Raw genomic sequence first — 25967 nt, forward strand, 5'->3', positions numbered from 1 at the left:
ATATACGTACCATAAACTGTATTAAATTTTGAGAAATCTAGCTAAAGGGGATTGGAAAATAACACAGAGGTTATGTTACGTTCAAGATGGCGTTGATTTTAACGAAGAAAATAATAAAAAGAGTCACTCCACTCCAGAAAAATTGATTTATGTGACTTGTAACAAGTCAAATACAAATACGCGCCAAATTTCAGGTGTTTCGGTCAGTTCGCTGGGGATTAAAGTGGTTATGGCGATCCGTGGCGTGGTTTTTGCCGCGCTAGGCGCGAAATCGAGCCGTCCGGGGGATCCCGTTGCGCGCGGGTTCAGCAAAAAGGAAGAAATCGCGCACGGGTACGCCACGAGATAACACGGCCGACGACTTCCTATAACGCCCGTGCAATCGATGACGCGCTCGCTGAGAAATGATCGAGCACGACGGCCCGTAGAAAAGGGGACGGCGGTTGTCCCCCGATGCGGAGAGAAGATTGCGAGCTTTCGCTAACGCGAAAAGACAGGCTCGGTCTTCTCTGCTCTGTCCTTCTTTTTCCCCTCCTCTATCCGCGTCTCCGTCTTTCCCTGTCTCTCTCAATGTTTTCGTTCGAGTCGCTGCGTCGACGAGCTTGGCAAGTGCAGCTTCGGCCCGATAGCAGACGCGAGTTTATCGACCCGATTCGACGTGAGGTTTCCCGAGAAGACGCCTTTCGAACTAGCGTGCAGGGCCACTCCACGTCAAATCCCTCGCTTTTCTACCCTCCAGCGAGGGATTATCCTCGTATCGAAATTCGTTGCAGACTCAATGGCTCTTGAAAGGAATACGTACCCTCAGGAAGTTCCGAAAATCGAGTAAATTTTTAAGTGAAATGTCTCTTTTTATCTTGGTGCAATTTTCTTGTGGTTTTTAAATTTGAAAATCTAAAGGACATTACTTTCCATCGGTGACACAGACCTAACAGAGCTCAAAAAGAACTCAAAAAGACCAATAAAAAAATCGTAGATAATAAATTTTGTGATCAATGTGGGAGGGCGGGTTAAAAATCCTATATTCCCCCTTCTCGTATCCGCCATTGTTTATTGACGACTACTGTTAGTTGTTCTGCTGTAATTGCATATTTTCGAAGAAACTGTTACTAAAATATATCGCGATATAGTTATCTTACAGAGCCCAGGCTACTTCCTCTTTGCTCGGTTTCAAGCATTCAATCCAGTAATTTGAGTCGTTCCGCGTTTGATTGCGGAATATCGAACCGTGTCGCGGACCCCGAACGATATAGCACATTGTCCACAGTATGGATAATAATTTCACGCATGCTATTAAAGTAATTGCATGCATCACATTTGTTATTGCGATACGGTAGATCGAATGCGTCGATAGCAGTAATACCCGGCTACTGAAACGAATAGCAGAAATCTCGGGTCACGATACTACGCGGCAAACTAGTAGTTTGCTCAAGACGGAGGCAAATTTACCTTAGGTCAATTTACAGTGTCGCATATTTACAACTGCATTATCTGTTATCGTGCGTAAGTGTATCTTTCTCGTTCGTACCTAGCTGTCGAACGTAATGCCCGTTTCACACCGTCGGGAACCCTGCTAGTTTATTTTCCCTTTCGAAACTATCGATTAATTGCTAGCTTCCTTGATCGTATTCCAATTTTTAACAAATCCCTTCACTAACTGTACCTTGGTAGTACTCAAATTTCAGCATTTATACATTTATTTTCCTCTGAAATTATAAAATCCATTTATTATAATTAATATTAAATTATTTAAATATTTAAGAACCCCAATAAGAATAGAAAAAAGTTAGCATTTATGGACGGAGTACGGATTTAATTTACTAATTTTTGAACTAATCTGTCCAATATAAATAATAAATATAACAGGTAAGTAGATTGTGGGATAACTGTAATTTTAAAATAGACGCCATTCGCAATTACGAAGCAGGGGATCTCAGATCGATACAGTAACACCAACGTCCAAATATTGGGAAGCGTTCACTTACGACGAACGTTGTCCATAATTGGTTAGAAAGTTGGTGAACAATTTCTAAAACGACGACAAGCGTTCTCAGTGAAAACAACTTGTGGATCGCGTCATTTACCTAACACTTTGACTATCAAGCGAATTTCACTCGATCTTGATCGATTATTCAACGATTTTTCCACGCTTTCTGCTTTCTTGGAAATCGATACTGAAATCGAAGTTTCAGGGAATCCCTGAATCTTTCACGATGGAAAAATTTCCAACTGTTTATTCGTCACTCGTTGAACGAAACATTTTACGCGTTGGTCGCGTGGGTCATCTGTTGTTCGACTAAAATTTTCCCCTGTTTCTGGTGTGAATCCGCCTTTGTTCCATACGAATGAAGTAGAAGTATGTATCGCGATAATAGTGGATCAAGAATTTCTCGATACAACGTGCAGAGCGAGTTCTGTCGTCAGCTTGGAACACGGAAGACGGAAGTGGAGGTCCGCGGGGATGGAGAAGGTTACAGTGTTCGTGGCCAACATGGTTGCACGCTTTGATCTCTGCCGCGCCTCGAGGTCAAACTTTTCGATCTGGTGCCCCTGCGTGTAACAAACCTCGGCGATAAAAGTCCCTAGTGACAGGTACAACTAAGATGGTCGGTCTATAGGGACTCTATAAAACTATAAGTTTTTATCAGTATTTAATAACTGAAAATTAAGATAGTGAATCTGGTGCCCCTGCGTGTAACAAAGTTCGTCTACAAAAGTCCTTAGTGATAGGTACAAGTAAAAGGGTTGGACTATAGGGTCTTCAGGACTCTACGAAAAAAAGCATTTGAGAGTCCCTTTGAATTATGAATAGAAGTAGAAATATTGAACATTTGAACAGCGTTTAGTAACTGCCATGTCCGCCCACGTTTGTAGCGATGTCTGAACGTAAACAATGGTCGACGAGACTGCTATTGTTGGACGTTTAGGATGGACGACGAGTAGAGGAGCTGTGATTAGTGGAATAAAATTTAGTCGAGGTCTGGTCGGTGTGGACCGGGCATAAGGCTCGTGGCACGATTAACGGCCGATGAAGAAGTATTACGGAAGTATGACAACGGTAATAGATAACTGGAAACGAGCGTCGACGCCACGGAGGCCCGTAGCACCGGGACGTATCGCGTCGGGTTTTCAATCGAAGTCACGTTCGGCGTCGTTACGGTATTCAAGTGGCCCCGCGAGTAACGTGGAAATCATAGCATCGGCCATCAAGGACTCGTAACTGGTAGCGGAATTGCTGCGCTTTATCGCGCCTGCACGCCGTGCCGCGGCGATTCCACCTCCTCCCCCCTCCCCCCCTCTCCCACTCAAAGGATAAAATCTCTATCCTCTCTTCATCCGTGGCCACTCACTTTTTCCCTCCTTCGTGCGTCGCCGTTTCATAAACGAGATTATGGCTGTGGAAACGCGGAACCAAAGTAGCCTAGACGGCATTTTGCTTTTACTTTTCGCGGTGCCTCGGATTCCTTATCAGCTGAATGGGAAACAATTTGTTCTCAGGTTTTCTCTCTTCCCGACGTCGTCTAATCTACTAATTTTCTTAAGTTCCCCATTAAAGTACCCCGGGGGCAAATTAGTCGAAACGAAAACGAACTGGTTGAAATAATTATTATGATACTTTTTATTTGCCGCGCGGTAATCCACGTTATCGGGAACAACTAAAATAACTCGATTATACGAAATAACGGGTATTCCCGATCGGTTTCGAGATAAAATGGAATTTTCTATATCGAGATTGCTTTGATATTTCCTCTTTTCGAACGCTGATTACGTTAACGGACGAGCTGTTCAATTTCATCGGCGACGTTATTATAGTTTCAGCTGGAAGCGCCAAGGACATTTCAAGGTCGTTAATTTTATTTCTATTGGAACTATTTTCCATTTATGCTGAGAGGCTTGCAAGACGAATACACCGACCTACATGGTAGGACATAGAATTATGAAAGTTGCAAAATTCACTCTTAATTCACTGTCAGATGAAAACCGTACAATTTTTTGGAAGACTAAGATTTTGATAGTGAACTAAAATTTATAACCCTATTTTTGTAAACTTGCCCAAATTCACAAATCCTATCAACTTAAAAATTTTCCTATAGTAGAAATTTTCTATAGTTCTATAGTGGAAAATCCTGTCACTCAAATATGGCTGACGTGGCAATCGCAGTGTCAAACGATTATAAATGAACGAGTATAGAAAATTTCGATCCAATAATAAATAGGTCAAGGGTCTAGCGTATGTAGGCTAGAGTCTGCTTCGAAACCGAGCTAATTTATCATCCCCTCTCCTCGTGCCAGAGTCCGCAGCGAAACGTTGGAATATCGAAGACGATTAATCGGATTCCGGAATGCTATACGCGAGTTCAGGCGGCGTTCTGTCGTCGGTGTCGGTCGAATGGAGTTGTACCCAGGCGCGAAAGAGGAGGGAGATCGGTATTGGCCAGGAGATCAGCCGATCAGACTGCGGAGGAACGAACACGATTTCCCGTAGGAAGCACGGAAGAATGAGAGACACGCGGAAGGAGTACCTGGATCTCCCGTGGGATCAGACTGGTCCGTGACTGGTCAGCCCTCGTAATCACTTCATCCGCGCTCGCTCCGAATCCTGCTATATCCTGGCTGGCTACCTCGATACCCGCTGCCCGACGACGTGCCGATCGCCTGCGTGTCGTCCCGCGGTCGAGTCGCCATTCTGAATCGCGCCCGAATCTCCTTTTACCCGTCCTCGTCCCCTTCCGTTCGAGGACGACGCCTCCAAACGAGGAATCGAGACCTATCGAGGTCCTACCAGCGAATCACGATCGCTGGAAACACGTGTCACTCGGCTGGAATTCGAGATCTAGCATCCGTGGACCAGGATCCTCGGTTCCTAGACGGTCGTTGGTACTTCGAACCCCAAGGGAGCAAAGTTTCAGGATCCACCCGGAGCCTCGTGGCGATAGACGGTCCCGAAGCCTGTGAAAATCTCGTTCATCGGCTCGGAGATCTCCATCTGACCTTCGTAGGATCGAGAGTGAACGGCGATCGAGAACTGTCCAAGTTGTCAACGAACCGACGTGCAACGCGTTCGCGAAGTAAACTGGCTAGTTTCGCGATCGAACGGTTCGATGGGTAACGACGGGCGATCGCCAGGACGATATCCTGGCGACACGGAGGATTCGCTCGATCTAACGACTCGTACGACCGAGAGTGGTCGAGGTTTAACCGTGACGGACGCCGGCCTGGCACTGAACGGCTTAACCGGTATACAACCACTGACCATCACCGTCGCAGCCATCACCAGGGTCCCTCTTCGTCTCGTTCCTTCTACCAACCTCTGCGCGCTCTCTTCCTCGGCGGACCTCTTTCGTCCTTCTCTTTCAGCTGCACCTTCCCGTTCGACCTCCTCTTTTCTACCGTTTTACTACTATCGCCACCGTCACTCGTCCTTCTTCCAGCGCGCGGATCCTGCCGCGATGTCTTCGGCTATTCAAGGTCACCCGGGGAAACGTGTCAAAATCGACCTGGCACGCGCTTCGATTCCGAGACACCGACTCCTCGACCGGATTCGCCAACAGTCCGCGACACGAAAAACTCACATTTTATCAATTTCATACTTTTCTATTGGATCGTCACACCTTATCGTCTGGCACGAGCTACCTTGCACGAGTTAGGCCTATCGTAAGTGGCGTTTATGAAATCCTCGAATATTGGCACCTGGGGAAACGTTGGGTTCTGTTAAAATGTACCTCAGTAAATTTGTTTGTGCTTGGGAGACAAATTGTTGCTAGGACACTAGGCCCAAATGTTAAACTTAGAACTATAATCCTTAAGTCGAATTTCCTCGACTCAACGTGAAGATGGTTCTCCAAAGTATCAAACACGTTATACGTAGTTAAAACTGCTATTTTGAAGATTAGAACCTCCCCTCTACAACTACCCCCATAAAACTTCATAATTTAGACTGCTTCGCCGTTTTTAAAACAGTAAAACAAAGCTTATTTCGCTCTTCTTGCGAAATTCTAGAAGAAACTATATCTGGAGAATAGAAGCGTGGGTCACAAATGGCCCAAGTTCGCCAAAGCAGAAATTGATCAAAACCACCAATTAAAAGACACTTATTACGTTTAAATTCCCAGCTTGAAAACGTAGGATGACTAAAAACGAGTGTTCCATTTCAATGAAATGTAATTTTCTAATTATTGCTTTAGTAAATTTGTTTGGGGGAGCGTTAAGATGGCCACAAGGAGCACCCAACGTTCCCCCACCGGTGTGTTTTAGCAGCTTTGTTGTTGGCACAGTTCTGTGCCATTGTGTTCCCGTCCAGATTCCAAACCGACGGACTGACAAAAAATATCTCGCCGTACGGTTCGCAAAACGTGCTCGGCGTACCGCGTCCCGGTGCCCGTCCGGGGGAAAGGGCCCCGCGCTCGCGACGCCGGAGCACGGTCCCGCGCGTTGCCCCGCAATTAGCGGATATAATTTCGTCGTTAATTGCGTCACGGGCTGCCGGTCGCGTATTTTCTACGTTGCGTCCGCGACCGTTTTGTTTCTTCCCTCCTTCCGTGTCCTCTCTCACGCCCGCCAGCCGCTCTCCTGCAACGCGAAAAACCGACGCGAGACTTCCTTTGACGCGGTTTAACTTCCTCGGCGACGTTACCACTATTATCTACGATCCTTTATACTGGGTTGAACAAAAACTCCATGCGTCCATTCCCTCTTCGGGCCTGGAAACTTACGGGGAACTCAAAATCACCCTTCAACAAATTTTTATGAAAATTGTATGGTCGAATTTTATTCCAATCTGTGTACAAATTATTGGGAATAACGAATAACAAAAAAAATCGAATTTATTCGTTAGTTACCAATTGCACTAGCTCGTTCGTTTCTCGTGAATTACCCAATGAATTTATTCGTTATTCACCGGTTTATTCGTGCCTCGTGAATTACGAATAACTCGAATTTATTCGTTATTCTGAATAAATTTTATTTAACGTCGATTCTAGCCCCGCTCGGTTCGACAAACGTAGGGCCACGAGTGCTGCTCGGTTTTTCGTAAGGTACAATTCGCTAATGCAACCGGGAAGCGTTTTGTCCAGTCACGGTTGTCTGGATTCGGGTCCACTCCGTCGAGCATGGCAGCAAACGTTGCTGGAACATTCCTTGAATTGCTGTTGGTAACTGTTCAGCGGCTAATGGGACGCTTGCTATAATTTCTTGCCGACAGCGAGCAATGGGATTTATTATTTTTTGGAAAACGTTGCTATCGATTTCCAGTCATTAACCATCTACGATCCAAGTTATTGGCGACTTTATCTCTCTGTCATACGAAATTGTTTTGTCATTTAGAAAAGAAATTACTCGTTTTAGTATTTGTGTCTATAAAGAAATGACCTTCTAATTAAAATGTACAGTTGTTTTCTATCAAGATTGCAGTTGTGGATAGATAGTCTGGTTTTGGCGAGACACCCCGTATATCTATGACTGAAGTTCGGTTTTTCAGAACAGGAACAGGTTACGAGCATCGTTAAGGCCATTTGCCCATTAATAGCACGTTTTAAGTTACTTTCCTCTTTTAAAACTTCTTCGCTCAGCCACGTACTGGTTTAATTAAAGAAAAAACCATAGTTCGTTCCTCGTAGATACTTATGTAAATTTCCACGCTACATATGCTAAGTTTGTGCTTTACATTTATTCGATTAAGAGGCTTCTGTTTTATATTATTACGGACGAAATTTATATTGCACGTACGTCAGAAGATGAGCGTCGAATTACCAAGAAATTAAACTCTATTTAAAACGTTGAATTTGCTTCAAATGAACGACAATATATGGCATCGACTTTCAACCAAAGATCGAAGTCTACAGGAACTGTTGCATCTGATAAAAATCAATGTTTACATAAACAGTTATCTCGAATTAAAATGGAAATCCATACGAAACTTTGAATCTTAACAAATACGAAGTCTACAGAAACTGTTGCATCTGATGAAAATCAATGTTTACATAAACAGTTACTTCGAACCAAAATGGAGATCCACATTAAATCTCGACTCTTAACAAATATGAAGTTTACAGGTACTGTTGAATCTGCTTAAAATCAACGTCTGCATGGACAGTTATCTCGGAGCAAAATGGCGATGCACGTGTAGTGACGAATCTTAACAAACATTTACGGTCCACGGCGTTGTATCTGGTTCGTGCTCGCAGTCAGCGCGCAGCCATCTGTAGAGCTGTTCATGTAAGCGCGGAGGCAACACCAGCTGAGCGCAAGTGCAGATTAGCGGTAACTCTCTCGCGTTGCGGAGGAAGAGTCGTGGCCCATTGAAGTAAAGGCCAGTTTGCACGCGAGTTTCCTCGTCCGGCACGCCTCGACGTCGCAACGTCTGCACCCACGAAGGTAAAGAAGGGACAGGGAATAAAGGGAGATAAACGGGCGACGAGGGGAGAGTGGAGGTGGAGGGGCCAGGAGAAGAGGTGAAAAAAAAGAGCTCGGGCTATCGAGAAAGTTATCGTTCGGAAAGACGAGTCGCATAATGAGACCACGGCCCGTGGACCGTTCTTGCGAGCATGGCCGTTTCTTTTTGCTGGGAAAAAAGGGGGGCTGTTTCTTGCCGGTGGAACGATACGGGGCTATATTAATTAATTCGATGCGCATCGACGCGTGACGGTGAAACGCCGCGATCGAAATGGAGCAATCCGAGGGAACGGGACGAAAAATGGCGGGAAACGCGATCCGCGCCGTCCGTTATCCGATGAGAATTGACCCTTTCCCTGACCCTCGACGCTAGAAACTGGCTACGTTCGCGCAATTTATTCCAAAATTTATAAATATTCAGTGACAATTTCTTTTATGACAATACACAGTCGAGTTAAGCTTGACCAAAACGTCGCATTCGTAGGTGGCTAAATTATTAGTGACGCATATTAAACTTTGGCGCCATTTTCTCGAAAATATTTTCTTTTCATAACTAATTAACATCCCACGTTAGTTGGTATTCTACACGACATGCATCGAAAGGAAAAAAGAATAAATATGCGTGCCCGTGTCCCACATACGTCGCATGAACAGTGAACGCGGACATGGTTTTCAACGTTCGACGTCGTATTATTAGCAGCGCAAACAGGTGGGTCCAGCATGCGCGACGAGTCGTTTAGCATCCGAACAGGAAGCTTTCGTTCCGTTTAATTAAAATCGGAGGCGCGCGCGCGCGCGCTCTGCTCGTCGCAAACGTTCGTACGAAGGTTGGCAGGATCGTTACAGCCGTGAATCACGTTCAGCGGGAACAGCTGATTCGAGACGCCCGTTCGTGGGAAATGCCCGGGACTGTAACATCGCAATAACGTTACATCTGTCCGCGGATGGAGAAGAAGAAACAGAAAAGTCCGTATCCGCGGCGGCGTGAAAATCTTCGGATAGCTCCTCGGTGCCGGCGTCAAAGCGCCAGAAAAAAGCTGCCATTTCCTCCGCGCGGTCGTTTCTCACAATCAGCGTCCCGGCTCCGATCCTCCGGGCCTCCGATCGATCACGGTGCCCCTCGATGGAACAATCGCTGAACGTGAAATCGCTTCCAGAGCCAATCGAACCGAGCGACGACCAGCTGCAACGGGCGGCCGTTACTCGAGAAATACCGCGAAACGCGCGAGATGAGCCGGCTCTGGGGAAAAAGCGGCGGAAGACAGAGGCCAGGACGATACGATGATTGATCTATCGACAGGAGCGGGAATGTTATCCCCCCCTCCCCCCTCCCCCTTCGATGACCGGCACGTACCCGAAGCTCTCTAATGACACGGTACCGTCTTTCCGCCTTCCAACGCTCGATGCTGGCTTCCGACGATCCCAGCGTCCTTTGAACTTTCCTTTCCGGGCCCCTGTTGACCCATTTTTCAACCCCCCACGATTGGAGATTCGAAATTCTGTCTCTTAAATGATATATTGCAGCTTTCCTAAAGGAGGATTAGCGATTTGGGCGAGATTGGATGCTGAACTAGTGTAGGGGGAGCTTCTATTAGTGGACTACAGCAATAATTCGGTGAAATGAACGTTCATTTTTCGCACAGTGGACGCGAAATTCGACACCAGTATTGAGTCTCGGAGACCCTGAAGTTGGGAGAAGGTAGAAATGTTCAGTTTACGAATGACGTCAAGAGTTCATTTTAAGAATCGTTGCTGTAACATCCTATTTTGACCCTATTAGGGGCTAGATCTCCCTCCACATGCCCAATAGATATTCTCTGATACAGTATATGACACTCCCAACAAGAAATGTTTGAGTTTTCAGGAGTTCATTTTAAGAATCATTGCTGTAACATCCTATTTTGACCCTATTAGGGCCTAGATCTCTCTCCACGTGCCCAATAGATGTTCCCTGGTGCAGTGTATGACACTCCCAAACAAGAAAAGTTTGAGCTTTTAGGGGGATCATCTGGCTAGGCCTCCCAAGTTTCCCGAGAAGCCATCGGAGTCTCGTTTTAGTAGGTCTGCGCAAATTTTACGCGAACCCGCAACCGACATTAAGGCTTACGAGCTTTAAAACTCCAGGGACACCAATCTAGTCCACCGATACAGGCCTGCGTTCTACTACAATTTGCATACTCGAGGCAGTCGGTCCATTATCTGTTGCATTCATCCAGTGCTTACTTTTCGAAGTATAATTGATAACTCGACTTCCAGAACGACTTTGAAACTCGTTTAGTAGGGATTGGCTCTAGAATTAATTTAAGATCGACGACCCAGATACGATCTCGAAAAAAGTGATTGCTCGTCAGAATATTTGGGAACGTATTCTAGGTACTCGTTCGCATCAAAAGGATCTACTTGTATAATGAGTCACTCGAGTGGCCCAGATGGTCGATGCGTTCGGATAATGGAGATCTATATAGTTCTACCGTGCTCGGATGGTAACAGTTTCAAATGCAGAATGTAAGCCACTCGGTTAACCTAGAATATCTCTTATTAAAGCAGTGACTAAGCAATTCTAGCAATTAGTCTTGAATCTTAATGATGCGACGCTCCATGCATCAACCACGCCTAGCTCTGGCCTAGGAGATTCTGCGAACGAGATCCGAAGAGCCATCGTCCTCGATACAGTTCGATTTTAATCTGCCAGTGCATACCAAAGTTCCTAGATTATCATCGGCGATCGTTGTCTTCGTTTCCTTGATAGTTAACTCACGCTTCATTCGAAAAGAAGAAAGAAGAAAGAGGAACGTAGGAACTGTTTGAGAAGAAAGTTAAGGCTCACGGTTCTGCGTACGAGTTTATCGACACACGTCTCGTCTACAGGACGTTGAAAATACCTGGGGCAGGAAACTCAAGGATATTCTACGTCTAGGTTGGACTCAGGTGATTTTTACACTCTCCAAATTGAACAGACTCAGGATACTCGATTTCAAAAAGAAGAATTTCGAAGCTTGACTATGTTTAGACTCATTAAAAAATCATGTTACATTCATTGCCTGTATAAAAAAACTTGACACATATATATGCATATCGGGATCACCCTACTCCAAAAAGGGAGCACTAATGGTCCAATAAGACTAACGGAACAGCTCAATGAACAAGTGTTCGATACTCGGTTATTTTGAGCTCGTGAATTTGTATAGCAATCCGCTGAGCATATTCGATATATCGTTCGTTTTGACATAGGCATTAACACGTTTCCTCATAGAATTCTGCGCACGTTTTACGATTTCGCAGATAGGAGTCAGACACGTGTCACTGTGGCTGCTTTACGATGTCTGATAAATCTCTACTCGATTGATTTCAGATAGGTGTACGATCTAGGACATTATCCTGTTAGTCCTACGCGAATATTCGAACATGTTCCTCGAGATAATATTGTTTGTTTTGTCGGGCATTAGACATCCTGGTATCTGAGATCTTTGTCTCGATCAGATTCGTCACCGTCCACGGCTCGATCGCTCTACATTCACCTAATCGTCTAAAACTGATCGTCGGAATTGGCCGGGATGATCGATTCGGTGATTGACTCGGCCACGATCAAGATTAACGGTAGTATTGACTTGTCATCGGGGACGTACAAGCACCGAGACGTTCGTCGAAACAAAACGGTCGATATAATTTACATAGGAATCGCATTATGATCCTGTACGGTACACGCATGCTGTAATAGTAAATATGTAAGAACCGTCGCGGCCGTGCCTCCGTGTATCTATAGTGACTGGTACAGTATCTAGGTATGATAATGATCTGTGATTAAAGGCGTACCGAAAGGAGCGGCTGAAACTCTGCCACGGTATCGCTGGAATAGACGGAAAGCATTGACTCGGTCGTGTCAGCTCGTCTATAGCACCGGGAATCGTCTATGAATCGAGTAATCTCGTTGCAGTAAAGGGGAGTTCCCCTAGAATTTATTGGAAGACGGACTCCATAAAAACGAGAGCCCATAATCTTATTTTGAGGACACAAAATTTCGAGAGGCCACAAATATCGATCAGAATCTAATCTTAATTTCAAGTGAGAGTTTGGTGTCTCAAAAGGTACAAACTCTCGTATCGTCAATCCCAATTATGGTCAAACAAGGCCCAAAAAATTTATGGGGACTCGTGGGTTTCCGTCAATGGTCCATCGATAAAAATAAGGTCTAGTTTGACAGTGAATTGCAATTTTACTTTCCGACAGCGGGGGCCTCCTGTGTGATATCGGGCCCAAATTTCAATGACGCGATACACGCGATTCGAATCTTAATTTTAAGTCGAGTTTGATGTCTCGAAGGATACAAATTCTAGTATCGTCGGTACCAACGTTAAATAAGGCCCCAAAAAATTGATGGGGACTCGTGGGACTCCGTCAGTGGTCCATCGATAAAAATAAGGTCTAGTTCGACAGTGAATTGCAATTTTACTTTCCGACAGCGGGGACCACGAGTATCGGGCCCAAATTTCAATGACTTTGTGCATGCGGTCCGGATCGAGGACCGTAATTAAAGCAACGTACGCGGCCCCTGGGGCCCGGGGCGCGCGATACATCAACGTGTCCGTGTGATTATGGTGCTGGTAGCGAAAGCCCGGCCCTATCGTGAATTAAATCTTATTCTCAAATGGCCAGCAAAACAGGGCCCGGTCTGCCTCCCGACGGCTTCTTTTCCCTGCCAAGCGTATACATCCGCCGATCGACTTTATCTCGCACGAACGGTTTTTAGGGCCGTCGTCTAATCGAGTGAAAGTGGCGAGCAACGAGAACTCGGCCGAAATTAGTTTTCGATTAATTTTTGTCGACTCCCTTCGCCCTCCGAACCGAGAAAATACCTGAATATATGATGATAGTGCGGGGACGCATGATTTGCATGATTCCTCGGTAAATCTGTCCGAGCCGATTTGACGGAACGCAGCCGCTCAGTGGAGCCCGAATAAACCGGCTTATTTACTCTACGAGCGTTTCCATTCGGGACGCAAAGTTCCAGCCATTTGCATAGGGAATTAAATGGCCCGGGCGTGCATAGTCCTTCATTACTGCAAACGAACCGTCTGAATCTCGGTTTCGAACCTGATTATCCGCGTTTCAATTAAATTCTTTTACTCGGGGATTTGCAATAAGAACGATGGAACTGAAAGAAAAATTTTTTGTCCGTAAAAGTTGTGAAAGTGCATTTGGGCGCATCGACAGTTCCAATTTGTAAATTTTCCGGAGAACGACGCTCAAGGTCGCGAACGAACGGTGCAATAATGGTACCACGACGGGTGCCATTTTAACGTGCTCGCTATTCTATGGCGCAGAATGGCGGAAAATCACGTGGAAGGGGTCAAGGACCATTCAATGACGCAAAACGAAACGAGAAAATGTCAGTCGGTGGCACGTTTCGTGAGAAAATTCGCACGATCGGCGAACGTTGCCGCAGTACGGAGGCGCACGGCGCTGTAGGAAACGTTTAATTTGTATCGACGGTTATCGGCGTCTTATCGCCACCTCTATCGAACCGGTGGCAAGGAACTTTAATTACGGAACAAGTGATACACGCGGTGCCGGTATGGTATGGCTTCTATCACCGATCCTATGATATATTGTAATGCGATCTATATTTAAGCCGCGCTCGGGACTCCGGGAAAGCGATAATTTCGCGCGGCGAGCGTCGACACTATTAAAATCGGAATTCCTTCGAGTTCCAAGATAAACATTCCGGTGGTACCAGTACCGTGAATTTTTTCACGGTACGGGGGAATGGAAATTATGTCTGCGTCGGAGTACCAGCACTAATCGCGATTATGGTGTCTGGAGGAAACGAGCAACTGATGGTATCGAGCGAGAGAAGCGTCCGTGCAAACGTAATTGCAACTTTGTCTGTAATTTCGAAACATCTACTCTTATAGATAAATTTCTTTTAAAGAACAAAACTCGTGTGCAAAGTAACGCGGACCGAGTGAAACTACACGTTCCGAGACGTGTTAAGTCTCGATTAATTACAATTAATAGTTACCAAAGTGGGCTGATTCCGAGCCGAAGCAGGCCCGTGTTAATTGTAACGTGTCTTGCGGATAGTCGTGCATCGTGTTGCATGCGTTAGTTCTAAGTTGAGTATTGCGTGGCTCGAACAAGGTCTGGGTTAAGTATTGCGTGTCATTGACCTCGATCGCTTTCGCGACCAGTCCAGCTTATATCCACTAAGGTTCCATTTCAGTCAACAACCGAGACAAACCCGAGATTTCTGTTGCATCACATCCAGTTTACGATCGAGTAGATATACCCAGCTCCTGGGTTAGGCATGCCACCCAGATCCTCTACTTTGTTCGAAGCGTTTCCAGCTTTCTACTTTCATCGAGGCTCGCGCGAGCCGATCGTTTCCGTGTTCGATTTTAATTAATCGGTCGTTGAGCACGCGGGCACGCGAGCGCGGGCGCGTTTCGATAATTAATTGCGCGCTTTGGACGGGGCGCGTCGGCTGAAAATCGATACCCAGAGGCAGCCTTCGAAAGCTTCGTACGCGTTCACCGATGGAATACCAACGGAGTAAGTCGTTTACCGTTACCGTTAATCGATGTCTCCGAGCATTACGTTTTACTCTTACTAATCCGCAACGAAAGTCCACGCCGTGCGGACCGATAGGTAGATAAACTCTACGCCGAGCGGGCAATTACCGGAGCCCCCGTCCTTTGGCATCGAGTTAATAACTCACGTTTTAAGAGGCGGCCGCGAACGCAACCCGGCTGCATAGAAGATCCATAATTGCTTTTGAATAACCTACGCGTAATTTCCTGCTTCCTCGCTTCTATTACTTTTCGTTACTCGATGTCCCTGGATTCCTTCCTCCCACGAACCTGCTCCACCTGCCAGGAACGCTCTTCAAATCTTCGTTTTCATTCTCTTAGGTGCCATTTTCAAAGTACCATCTTTAAGTACCATTCTGGTGCCATTTCTAACCTCTTAGGCACGATGCGCCACTATAGTAGCTTTTGCGGATGTCACCTTTCTGAACGACGCGCCATTATAATGGCTCACTCGCTCATCGTTTGAATTAAATGATCGTTTTGTTTCACACTCTCTTTGCCTTCGCAACGTTTTATAACAGTGTTAACAATACACGATCATCAAAAATCTTCATTTTTTGAACTCTGTCATGCAGAGAAACAGCCCCACGTAAAATTCAGCCGTGTCTAAGAGTACCATTTTCAATATCACTTCGGTAGAGATGAATTTCGAGGCCCGCCACCGGGACAGAACCGAAAGCGTTGCAGTTTCCAGTTAAGGACTCGTGGTACATAAATAATCGAGTTGAAATTCTCCATAGTCGTTTTTCTGCGAGATTTTAATTACGAGCGTGCGAGCGGCGACTTTCCAGCGGTCTCGATACGATTATCTCGCCCGAAGACGACTTTCTCTCCCCTCGCGGACGAAATTTTTATTATTTCGCCCCGAATTCGGGGCCCGACGTTTCGTTGGACGATTACGATCGTCGGTTTACGGCCTCCAGAATCGTTCCACGCGCGATGCCCGGGTACGGATAAATGACACACGAGAGTTGGAATCCCCGACGACGAGAACGATTCGGGACGCGCGTAGGGACCGTCTTCATGACCCACTTCGACGTTTAATAGGCACTCCGGGTGAAATCGCGCGTAATAACACGGCCGGGCTGCCAGTTAAGCGGAGAGCTTTCTGGGCGGCCCCCACGGTGGCGAGACCCGCAAATTTCACGCGACTCTTAACTGGAATGAATGTTTATTTGAGAACGTGTGCCTCCCAAGCTTTGCTTCTCAGACACATAAAGTGTAAAATCACAATCGCGACGAGGAAACCTTACGATTTTTGTATTTTGGAATACCACCACATAGAAAAATACCGACTATCCGGCATACTCGGGACTGGGACAATGCCGGAAAATCAAAAAACGAGAAATTGGACCATTTCTATGGGCTTTTTCTCACTTTAAGGTGTTAAGGAATAACTTTTCGATCAATCTCAGATTTTCTACATATTCTTCACTAAAATACGCATTGATTGCATTTTGAAACATTAAAATCCATCAATCCGTTCAGGAGTTATGATTCTTTAAACACACGCATGAAATTTCAGGGGAATCAGATAGACATTGTCAGACATTGTGTTTTCGGTAAAGAATTTTTTTCTCGAAAGTGCGTGGGATTTCGAGAGTATGTCTATTTACCAAAAATGATTGTAATTGACCCTTGCAACTGAAAATAATTTTTTTAGAACGCTTTGAAAGTTTCTAATTTTGTCGAAAAATTTCACACCTACTCGAATCTTTTTCTGGAAAGTGGTTAGGAATTCTGGGGTATGTCTATTCACCAAAAATTATTGTAATTGATCCCGACAATTGAAAATAATTTTTTCAGAACGATTTGAAATTTTTTTTTTTCGTCGAAAAATTTAGGCACCTACCCCCTGTCGATTTTTCTTAAAAATTCGTTTTTCATTTTTAGTAATTTTGTTTGACGCCCTACAGAAAAGTTGTCTAATACTTTTTTGTAGGTATCCATGGGCTCTACTTCAGAAAAAAGTTTCATTGAAATATATTTACAATTGTAGGAGTTATGGCTGTTTGAAAATTGGACCATTTTTATGGGGTTTTTCTCATTTTGCGGGGTCAAGGACCAACTTTCCGAACATTTTTGCGATTTGTACATATTCTCCACCAAAATACGCGTAGTTTGCTTTTTTAAACATGAAAATCGTCCAATCCGTTCAGAAGTTATGACGTTTTAAAGATTCGCATGAAAATTCGGGCAGACATTTCTGGCGAGAAATTATATTTTCGGTAAGGAATTTTTTTCTCGAAACTGAGTAGGATTTCGGGGGTATGTCTATTCACCAAAAATGATTGTAATTGATTCCCGCAACAGAAAATAATTTTTTCAGAACGATTTGAAATTTTTTTTTTTTCGCCGCAAATTAAGCATATTCAATTACGAAACAGAATAAGGATATAATTAATTTTATAAGAATTTAAATAGAGCCACTGTAAGAATTTAAATTGATACGTATAGGGTGATCCATTTATCAGACTGTTGAAAAACTTTCAATTTTATAAAACCACTTGCCTGCGAACGCGGACTCGCAATTTTCCGAGACCACGCGCTTTCTAGTTCAGGAATTTTCCGAGGCAATTTTCTCCGATTGTTATCCAGACACGCGAGCCACCATTTTTCACCGGATGGTCCTCCTATCCAACAATAGGCGCGAAAGTAAAAGGAAACGGTGGAAGCAACCCTATCTAATGCGAGCTGGTCAGCGTGTGCGCCGTTCTGACGCTAATTTGGAGAAAGTTGGTAGCATAACAGCGATTATCGGCGCTGAATGGACAACTACGTGTGCCCCACGGTTTCAGCCGACGGGAGATCCCAGTCTTTCGTGTCAAAATCGCGTCGCGAAAAAACCATTTTAATCGTATAATTTACAGCCAAACAATCGTCGTATCATATTTCTATTCGCAATACAAAATAAAGAATTTAAAAAATAAATATTAAAAGGTAACAATATAAAGTATTAATTGCCGTGAAATGTATTTGTGCAAATCGTAAGAAACAGTTACCCACTCTCGAAAATTTAAATAATACCGCGATAACAAATCACAGCTTACGTAGTTTCCCTAATTATTTATTCCATAGATAATTACCCACTACAAACGAATCATTATTCGAGTATCTAAAGTACAATATTATTTCAGATGTATTATCATTTGGTACAAACGACTTTCATGTATAAAATAACATTCATGAAATAATTAGTGGGTCCGGCGCAGGCGAGCCATGTTTTTCTCACCGCGTTGCCCACAGAAGCGTGTAGACACTATTGTGCGGCAATTTTCTCTCTAAAAAAAATGCCAAAATCTGGTCCACTGATCGGTGAAAGTACGCGAACAATTTGAGGAAGGTCCGGCTTGTACTTTCTTGGAAAAAAATTCCCAAACGTGACCCATTTCGCGACGCGCTCGAGTGAGAAGACCCCTCAAGAACAGCTCGCTCGTTAGTTCCGTTTAGGCGATCCTATCGCGCACGCACACGCGCAGAATGGCTGCGCCTTTCTTTAATTAGCCCTCGAGTGGAGGTGCAATTAAATCTGCCGTGGCTACCCGCCGTGCCGTGATAAATTCGTCGGCCAAACAATTAGGCGCCGCGCAAAAGATTAATAATTTTAATCCGGCTCGAGTGGCTCGAGCGGTAAACGAGAGGGACGATAACGACCGCGACCTCGGTCAGCTCGAGTACGGTCGTCGATTCCTTCCTGCAAAGGTGGGTTTACGATTCGCGTATTTCTAATCAAATCGGAGGTAAACTTAAGCAATTTGAACAAAAAATCTTGAGAAACAAGCATTTTAGCCTGTTTTTTGACTCAGGAGGGCAGAATAGTGGGGGACTTTGGTCTTGAATCCGGGGTAAAAATGTGAGCTTAGAAGGGAGCATTAATATATATTGATTTTTTAGAAACACACGGTCAGGAGATGAATCTACAGACTAAAGTTGATAAATATCATGTGAATGTATGTTCTATACAGGATGTTTGGCCCCACCCAGGAAAAATTTTAATAGGAGATTCTAGAGACCAAAATAAGACGAAAACCAAGAATACCAATTTGTTGGTTGAGGCTTCATTAGAAAGCTATTAACACTTAAAGTTCCGCTTGTAGAACGGCAATCTGCAAACAGCCGCGTGCACGCCATCGGACCTTTAAACGTTAATAACTTTTTAATGAAGCCTCAGTCAAGAAATTGATACTCATGATTTTTATCTTATTTTGGCCTCTAGAATCTGCCATTAAAATTTTTCTCAGGTGTCCGAACACCCTGTATCTCAGGCTTCGAGGTACGCCCATAACTCTCTGAGAAGAATACATTTGACACTTCACTTTACATATTTGTTACGCGTTCTTTGATACTCGATAGTTGCATAGAAGACACAAGCAGGGTGGGTGACTATTACTGGCGGTCAAAATATTTAAAAACAGTCGCTTTTACTACTATATAATCATTTAATCCCCAACAAAAAATCGAAAATACAAAAATGTTCACTCGCGACAAATTCGGAGCGCTCGATTCACTTAAAAGCGACGCGAATGGCGCTCGTGCCTCTTGAAGGGAAAGTAAACGAAATACTACACCGAGAGAGGTGAAGACAGGGCGATGGTAAACGTGAAATGTATCATTTTCAGGTATAATTTAGTTACTTTAACGAATTGTGAATGTTTTCACTTGAAAGCGGGCACTGGTCAGATTCTGTCGATCGAAGTAAAACACAAGGAACTCGCTGGAGGACCGCACGGTCCGTGGTATCGATTTTAGGGACGCGTCCCCGGTGTTCCCCCTCCCTCAGAGAAGATGTCCAGGTCGCTTTACATCCCTTCGGCGGACACCGTGTCCGCGGCACAGTGTACACAGCTAACCGATACGCCGCAGGATCGTACACGGTCCTTCGATTTGCATAAAGCGTGGGCATACCCGTTCCAGGTTTACGGGGACGCCGCTCGTGAGATACACCGGGTCGCGACGAACAATGCAAAGAGAATGCGTGTACCGGGGCACCTGTCCGTCCCGCTTCGACGTAACTTTAATATGTAACTTCCGCCCACGCGCGCGCCCGAGCGCTCGGTTGCTCTTGGCCTCAGTGAAAGTATCGGTGTTTCCGGCGTGACACGACTGATTCATCGGTTTCTTCTATTTCCGACAAACTGGAAACAGCGCACGGATTAATTCCGCGGAAATAGGAATTCTTACGAGTCGATGACTTCGGTAGAATTTTACGGTATGGCCCGTGAAAGAGTTATGGCCGCGTAAATAATGTTAGGAAACGATCGTTTAACCCCTCGGGGGGAAAGTTATATAAAGAAAAAAGAAAAATGTCAGCCATGTTTATTCTCGGGTCTAGGCTGCTGGTAATCTGTTAAATATGTAAAGCGTTTTATGCAGACTTTAATCGACATCGGGCCTTGGTTATTTAGCATTAATCAATTCGTAATGATCGAGTAATATGGTAACCACGGTATCAAATTATAGAGATTGAAGGAGAGATTGTTAAATTGCGAGTATTAATCCGATTAAGTGAATGGGTTATTAACGAAACATCGAAGCTGGGGTAATAGAAAATATCAAATATTTATTTTATTTTCGTTCGCGTTGTTACTTCTGGATTTATTTATACAATTCCTCGTTACCTCCATAGAACGCGTAAATTCTTTTACGCGCCACGAACAAGCGCGATCTTCTCTATTTCAATTTCCTGTATTTATTTTTAGTATCTTTTACTTGCTCCGTCTATTTATTTATGGTTCCTTGGGTTTCCTCTATTGTATCCTCTTTTGTTCTTAATTAGACATATAAGAATTTAAAGTAATCTGCAGGAAAATATTGTTTGTTTGGCGACCATTTTCTACATATCACACGAAATTTGCATTAAATCGTATAATTTATCGTGTTTTATTGCTCAAGGTCGTGCAAAGGTCGACACCTTGCATAAGACCGAATTTTACTTAAATTCCAAAGTATTTTAATAGATTAAAATGGTTAACCAAATTTTGTTTTATTTTTGCTCCTGCCTCGTCGCACTTTTTAAAAATCACACGCACACATAGAAACGCGATACGTAGACTTCCTTAGAAGCAGTATTGGAACTAAAGCCGTCGTATCACGGGTCATAAATGACCCAGTTTCATTCAGGTTAAAAAGAAAGCAACACCGAGCGGACGAGTACAATACTCTCGGCGTCTCTAAGCGTTTTCCGTTTTCTGGACACGGTCACGGTTTTCATAACTCACACACACACACACACAAAGTATCGCGTGACGCTGTTTCATCGACGATGATCGCACAGCGTGTCGGATCATTTAATTTATTTAATGACACAACACGTCCCGCCCCGATCGCGTCGATCGACGACGATGATCCAGGCAAGGCGGTCGCGCGCGATCATTATGCAAATGCAATATGTTTTACTTTAATTGCACGACCGGGCCGTTTAGATTTCTCCTTTTCCAAGACGCCGGCGATTTTATTCCGCGGCCTCGTGAAAGCTCGCGTGTCTGGTGAAACATTTTTCCGCGCGCTCCCCGACGATATTTCGCATGCACGGTTCGGAATGCGATGCGATCCGACGCTATGCTTGCGATGAGAAAACGCGATAAACGCGCGACTCCGCGTTGCCGCTATTTATTAATAATGTATGAATTCGTTACGCCGCGAAAAGGTAAGACAAGTAGAAAAAAAAGAAAATAGAATCAAGACGGAAGGAACGAAGGAAGATAATTGGCGGGTCGGGAATCGCGGCGGTTACGAGCAAAACGATGCTTTGCGTTTGTACTTTCGAAAAAGAATCTCCACGATCGTTTTACTATTTTCTAAGTGTGTAAAAAATTCTGTATTCTCTTAACGATTGCGTAAAAATATTCACTGATAGGAAGGGAAGGGAGAGACCAGTCAAAGTTTGATTTTCAATTTTCTTTTCGAAGCTTACGCAACTCTGACATATTTTTTGATATTTTTTAAATGAAATTCGTGAGACAGATCGAGTTTGAGGAAGTCTGTTTCACAGCACGGAGAAATTTCGCGGCGGCTCTTCTTACGGATCAGCCTCGATCGGCGTATAAGGGAAAAGAAAACACCCGCGAAGGAGTTTCCGAGTACGCCACTCCTGTTCCGGCTCGATCGCCATTCATAGATAACGCCTTCGTTCACCTATGACCCAGGCGAGATTGGAGCACCGTGGTGGACACACTATCGTCGATCGTTCACTCCCGTGTTTAATAGCTCGTTTCTATCCAGGAGCATCGCTACACGCACGCCCGATTCTCTGTCTTCGTCGAGGAGATAATTACCGTCAATTAGCCGACGGAGGAATCGTTTTGGTAGCAGTGACTACGCAAACAATCGACGATTTGTTGCATACGAATCCCTGATAATCGGGACTCCCCACAGGTGGATGAAACACATTCGTGAAACGGGACCAAACGTCGGAGGAACGACTGACAGCGGAAAAATTATTTTAAAATCAGGAAATGCTTCGAGTACCTATTTATTTATTCTATTTTTTCAGAACTTCCCACCACTGCATCGACCAAATTTTACATGTGATTTGATATTCGATAAAAAGGAATAACAGATATGTTCGTGTCTTTGTTTAGATTGATATCGATAGTGTACAATTTTGCGAGAAAAGAGTTTCGCGCGATTAATGGCCGAAAGTTCGAAATTGCGAGAAAATGTACAAGGTGGCTGTCCGAGTAATCGGACATGCCCCAGTTATCGGACACACGGAATAGTGTTTTTGTTTGATATTAAGAAAACAGGTTGCATTTGACGGCGCGCGTGGATTCTTTCGCTGGCAAAAGAAAATATCATGCCCGTTTTCGATAAACGAATGCGTGAATCGTTTCGATCCAGGTAGGATCCGGCGTCATTGCCGCGTCGAGATCGAGGACGACGGACGGAAAAGTCGACGGATCTCTCTTAAGAAGGTCGAACGGGCGTCGTGGCACCGGGGCGTCGGTGATGATCGCGCCGACGTAGTGAAAAAGGAAACAAAGCTTGATGGAAACGTAGAGAGAAAGAGAAGCGCGAAAGAAGACCAGGGAATCGATACGCTGTAGGAGAGAAGATCGACGCCCGGAGGGTATCGCTTCGTAGGTGGTTTCCGCGGCGAAACAGGAGGAAATGGGAGCGCGTACGACGCCGACGGTCGGAGATATTGGTATTTGAATCGATGATTGGCAAGGCTGGATCCCTAAGTGGCGACCGTTTTGTCCCGGTAGAAATCTCGCGTCGCCATTTAGAGCAGGCTGCTCGTACAGGTAAAATTTATGGCGGGCGGCCTATGACTGCTAGAAAGGGTGTTTCCGCGACGGACCATGCATTTTAATGGCGACAGGCCGGTCAGAGCTACGCTGTTACGACACGAGAGTTATGGTCGCGGCTTTTCCCGACGCTTCTGCTGGACTGATTCGTCACCGCGGGGTCTTTCTATTCGGTAGAATTAATTTCTCCTGATTTTTTTACCCCCCCCTTCTTTCTTTTTATCGGACGACGCGCTAAGTTTCTAGCGTTTCTCGGATAGAAATTGCTGTCGCGGAAGACGATGCTCCCGTACCTTCTCGATGAAACCTACCGGGTGGCTCGGAACTCTCGATCCTCGACCCTTTAAACTCGGTAGAATATTTGTTAGTTTTTGGGAAACACCGATAGGATTTAATCTTGGAGGGGTTGGACCACTTTTAGGGGATCTTTTATTTTTAAAAGCACTTTTTCCTATTAAAATTTCTTGTCGAAACCAGTTATATAAAACTAAATTGTTTATATTCTTTTAATGTTTGTTTAACTAGCGTGTAGGGTTAATTTTATAGTAAAAGAAATTTTTCGTCTCGAAGGATCGACGCTTTATTATTTTCTAATCGAACGACATACCTCGATGTTTACTTTTTTTTTCGAACTTGCGCCGTCCTCTTGCTGATAAACTAGACACGAATTACGATTTTTCCGAGATTCTGGATCTCTTGATATCTTGATCGCCGATCGAGCCCCGGCAACGATGTAAGTGATACATGGGAAATCTGCTCGGCCGATCTCCGATCGACCGCGACAAATGCTCGCGGGATCGTGAATTTATGACATATCGCGGTGATAATAATTGGTGTTATCTCGATGCGTTCGACGTATCGCTATAAATCTTTGAGAAGCCGCGGTACATTTCGGGATAGGAATCGATCCGCTCGATCTGATGATTTTCTGTTTAGCTCGAAGCTCGAGCTGAGAATATTTGATAGAAACGTACTGGCAGATTCAAATGGCGCGTCGCGAATTGGAAAATACACACGTACTATTTTGTAAAAAAGAGTCATAATGGTAAAAATACAGTTTTGAATATGAAATCAATTTATCGTAAGATGGTAGGTTCAATAAGAAATGCTAATTATAAACTGATTCGCCTTCCTGTAAATACATACGAAGTGACGTCAGCGGATACCGGCTGGAAATTTGAAAAATTACGTGAAAACGCGTTAGCATTTAAGCTGTCAATGGGATAAGATTAGAAGCTGTTGGCGTCGAGTAACTGGAAATTGTAACGTGGGAAACCGCCTAGAAACGTTTCTGAAACGTCCAGTAGACGCGCGTGGCGGTGCGGTTTAAGTCAACGCCACGCAACATCGCGATCGTTCGCATCACGGACGGGGCCGGTCTCGATCTTCGATCGCGATCTAGCGATCGAGCTTGCTACAGGGGGTAAAAGTGACCCACTTCGACCGTGGTACCTGCACGAGAACAGCGTGCCTGCATGCGGTTCGTAACATTCATTTTTACGAGGCGTCCCCTACCTTCTACAATTTATTTTTTATTTTCGGTCGGGACACAATAATATTCTACATCTTACTTTTTATTGTCGTTCAAGATAAACAGCGGAATCTTCACTGTCCAAACTATTATACTAGGCAGAAACGACTGCTCGATCGTGGAAAGTTTTGGACGATCGAAATTTTTCGAAGAAATCATTCTTTCACCAAAGCGGAAAAAAGAAATTTACTAGTTATGAGCACTCAGATAGAAGGGGTGGCTCGAATGAAAGGGTTGATTTCTTCCTTTGAGTACAAAAATGTCCCCCAAACCAATTATTATTACATTCTCTTAAATTTTAGCAAAAGAATAAAAAATATTATTAATAAAAGAATAAAAATAAGTTTCGAGTAGTCCAAAGTCTATGTTCAAAAACTTAAACATTGGAATATCGGAATATTTAAAATCTGGGTGCGCATTGCTGGTATTAAAATACTTGTAAAAAGGATCGAATATTAAATAATTCGAAGAGTCCGCAGCCCTGGTATCCATGGGACGCGATCGTGTACGCTCGAAAGTTGCATAAATCCGTATCTGTTTTTCTTTGTTCGTATTCGAACTGATCGTGCCTCGGAGGTGAAAGATCGCTTGTCGGAATGGGAATTCTTGCTCTGGGGCCTTGTGCGCGGCGACGTGCATTGTTTATGAGAGTTTGAGAGTCGTCGGTCGAAGTTACTGCGAGAGCACCGTCTTCGTTGGACTGAAGGGTGACACCGAGGGAACAGGAAACGCTGTAATAAATCCACCGAACCGATTAAGCTCGGTTCGTAGCGCTCGTAGGGTTGACGATCGTAGATCGAAGGTTTCTTTTCCGTAATGGTCGATCGTCCTGGCTTTAATCACGCGATTATGAAAGAGGAAAAGACACGTTCTATCGCGAGATTTAGTGGTTTCGGTTCTTTTATGAATATGCAAGAACTAGACGGAGAAGCGAAATAGTTTTTAGCGTAACTGGGTTCGAACGACGTGGACGTAGAAAGGTATAAATATAACAAAACTGGATATACAAGACGGCGAAGTGGTAATATGGAGGAACTTGTTTATAAAAGATACGAATACAATAAAACTAGACGCGAAATATGTAGATAAAGAAGATCTAGGCATAGAAGATGCATAAATACAGCGAAACCAGGCACAGGAGATGAAGATGTAGAAGAAGTAGATATATAAGAGGCATTGGCAAACCGGACGTGGCAAATGCAGATGTAG

At 44.4% G+C, this 25967-nt stretch overlaps 1 protein-coding gene across 3 annotated transcripts in view; it reads right to left on the bottom strand.

Moving 5' to 3' along the window:
- Positions 1-25967, bottom strand: part of LOC143346085 (uncharacterized) — a 64998-nt gene that overhangs the window by 22979 nt on the left and 16052 nt on the right. The window contains exon 1 of one of the 3 annotated variants that reach the window (XM_076773840.1): positions 4524-4702. The exons of the other annotated variants lie outside the window; for them this stretch is intronic. The gene's annotated coding sequence lies outside the window, so the exon portion shown is untranslated. Of the gene's footprint in view, positions 1-4523; positions 4703-25967 lie in introns of those variants that run through there. 3 annotated transcript variants of the gene reach the window in all.

Source organism: Colletes latitarsis, chromosome 10, assembly GCF_051014445.1.
Source record: "Colletes latitarsis isolate SP2378_abdomen chromosome 10, iyColLati1, whole genome shotgun sequence".
Lineage (NCBI taxonomy): Eukaryota > Metazoa > Arthropoda > Insecta > Hymenoptera > Colletidae > Colletes > Colletes latitarsis.